A 3,519-nucleotide genomic window follows, 5' to 3' on the forward strand; every position below is an offset into this window, starting at 1 on the left:
CGTTATTCTCAGCAGAACATGGAAATTTGTACAAAGCAGACCACATACTAGTCATTACAAGCAGCTTAAGTAAATGAAAAAAATCTACTACTAGTTTCTCTTACTTCATTGAAAAGAAAGTTTTGTTCTATTATCTACCTTCTCTTGTTTGCAAGACGCTTTTTCTCCGTGTCTTGTACCATGAGGAGATTCTCTTAAGAATATGATACATAGTGCATTAATTATTGTTATTGTCTTATTCTTCTGCTATTAATTGTTGTTGTATTTTTCCATCTATGTAAGAAGAGTGCTCTTCTTATGATTCCTTCTTTAATATCTACTTTAAAATCAAAATAAAAGAATAAAAATGACCCTGGCAAATAATGCAACAACTCATGAAGAAGATCATAAATTGTGACCAGGTAGGCTAACTTCCACAGGTGCATGGATGTCTGAACATGCATAAATCAACAAGGGTATTGCATCATACAAACAGAACGTAGGACAAAGTTCACACGATCATCTCAATTACAGACCACCTTCATTTGACATCAAAAACGACCCTGCAACCAGGTCATTTATTGAACTGGTTACTGAATAAGAAATTGTAGATAACATGTACATTGAAACATTCATTCCAAGCAATGGTCAAGGAAACTCTAATTTGATCCTTTTGCTTTTATTTTGCATAACGTTTACATGCAGTACTCTTTAGCAGCATATATATTTAAGTACAACACAGTGAGCAAAAACTACATTACTATATAAACAAGATCACTCTACAAAAAAAGAGATGTTGGAGCTCCATAAAGGAAATGTACAAGCTATACAAAAAGAAAAGAAGGATTGTAAGCCTGAGTGGCCAGTCATAAGTCTGAACAGCATGTGCAGTCAGAAGTCCAAATTGTCGTTACACAGGTAGGTTGTTAAATGAGGAATATCTGTATGCAGAATATCTGGATTTTAGGAAATCCAGTATCTCAAACCTTGAAAATATGTACAGAAAGCTCTTACCTCAGTCTGATAAAAACAACTTATGAAAACCCTACTGACACCATCATATTAAATGAGCAAAAATCGGGGCTGGGGATTTAGCTCAGTGGCAAAAGCGCCTGCCTGGCAAGCGCAAGGTCATGAGTTCGGTTCCCGGTACCAGAGAAAAACAAAACAAAAACAGAAGAAAAACAAATGAGCAAAAATTAAAGCATTCACTCTAAAATCAGGAACAAGACAAGGATGTCCACTATCACAACTGTTTGGCATAGTCCTGCAAACATTATCCTGAGCAATCAGGCAATAGAAACAAATTAAAGGGATTTGTATAGGAAAGGATGAATTTGAAGTATCATTTGTAGAGGACATGATCCTCTACTGACAATGCCTAAAAATTCCATCAAAAGACTCCTAAAATCAACAACCTAATTCAGCAATGTAGCAGGATACAAAATCAACACTTAAGCATCAATAGTATTCCTATTCAATAATATTGAACTCCTTCAGAAAGAAATTAAGAAAGCAGCGTCATTCATAGTAGCATCAAGAAAACTTAAATAGCCAGGGATTAACCTAAATAAGGAAAGAAAGGCTACTATAATAAAAATTGCATCATTGTGCCAAAGGCAATGGAGGAGGTCATCAAAAAGTGGAAAGATTTCACGTCCTGCTGGATAAGCAGAATCAATAATGTAAAATGACTCTACTTCCAAAACTGATGAAGGGTATAATGCAATCCCAATCAAAATACCAAAAGCACCCTTCACAGATCTGGAGAAAACAACTCTAAAATTCATATGGAACTGGAAGAGACTCAGAGAAGCAAAAGCAATCCGGGGTAAGAAAAGCAAGCAAGAGGCATCACAATTACAGACTTGAAGTTACAAATTATTACAAAGCTAAGGTGATTAAAGACAAAAACAGCAGAGTACTGGCACAAAACCCACATGTGGATCAGTGGAACAGAATAGAGGACACAGAAACAACCCCAGGAACAATGAGCTATTTGGTCTTTCACAAAGGGACCAAAAACACACACCCAGAGGAAAGATAGCCTCATTAGCCCGTGGTGCTGGGAAAACGAGATGTGCAGGTGAGTGATGCATGTCTAGACCCATATCTCTTAGTAGGTACTAAACTAAAATAAAAATGGTTCAAATATCTAAATTTTCAAACCAAAGCATTTAATCTGCTGGAAAATGAATTAGGTAAAACTCTTTAAGACATAGTATAGGCAAAAACAAACCTGAACAGAAACCCAGTGTCATAATAAATAGTTATAAGACTCAACAAATTGCATCGTATTGAATTACGAAGCTTCTGTACAGAGGAGGAAACAACCAACAGAGTGAAGAGACAGCCTACAAAATGAGAAAACTTTTTCCAGCTATTCTTTGAAAAGAGGACTAATCTGAAATATATAAAACCTAAAAAACTTGTGTACCCAAAATAAAAGGACCAGTCACAACACTGGGCAAATGAAATGTGTACACAGTAGAAGTGGCCGGCAAATACATCAAAAATGTTTGACATCACTGGCAATTAGAGAAACGCAAACTAAAACAGCACTGACATTCCTTCTTACCCCAAAAAGAACGGCCGCGCCTAAGAAGTCAAATTATAGCAAGTGCTGCTGAGGTTCAGGTGGGGAAGGAAATTTTCTTCATTGCTGGCAGGAATGTGAACTATACAACACTCACTATGGAAAGTGTAGACTCTGAAAACCAAAAATAAAAATCCTATTTGACCTAGCCTCTCTGTTTCTAGGTGTCTTCTTCTTTTTTTAATTTTATTTTTAAAGATAAAAGAACCAAAGCATATTAACAAACACAAAGACATAAATGAAACAACATAAAAACAATAAAAGAATACAGAATTTCCAACAAGGTGATAAGAAATTAACAATGGTTGTCGCATTACATACTGTTATCTTTATATTGGTTACTCAGATAAACAAGTATAGACATGTAAGTAGAATCAAACAAATATCAACTGCTCCTTTCAAGAAAGTAATGGAAATTAGTAGTACAATTGTCCCAACCATCTTGTATGTGTGTGTATATATATTCTTCCCCTTCCTTCTTTATTTTATCCTTTCCCTCATCCCAGTCATACTTTCTTTTTGAGAAGTTTCTTTCCCTTTCACACTATCTATTGTACTTCTTAGATTTCATTTACTCTTTCAGGTTCTTATGCTAGGGAGACAATATGATGTTTACACATGTGAGTCTTATTTATTTCACTATGAGTATGGTCTCTAGTGGTGTCCATTTACCTATAAAAACCTCGAGTTTATCTTTCTTTATACCTAAGTAATATTCCATTGTATAAAAATACCACAGCTTTTTTATGCATTTCTCAGTTGATGAGCATTCGTTTCCACGATTTAGCTATTACAAATTGCACTGCTATAAACATGGGTACAGATATATTGTTGTGGTATGTTTTTAGTTCTTCTGGAGAAATACCCAGAAGAGAAATAGCTGGGTTGAATGGGACCTCTAATCTTACCTTACTGAGGAATCTCCAGACTGATTTCCACAGTGG

The sequence above is a fragment of the Chinchilla lanigera genome, unplaced genomic scaffold (assembly GCF_000276665.1).
Source record: "Chinchilla lanigera isolate Chin_1 unplaced genomic scaffold, ChiLan1.0 scaffold00069, whole genome shotgun sequence".
In the NCBI taxonomy this organism is placed as follows: Eukaryota; Metazoa; Chordata; class Mammalia; order Rodentia; family Chinchillidae; genus Chinchilla; species Chinchilla lanigera.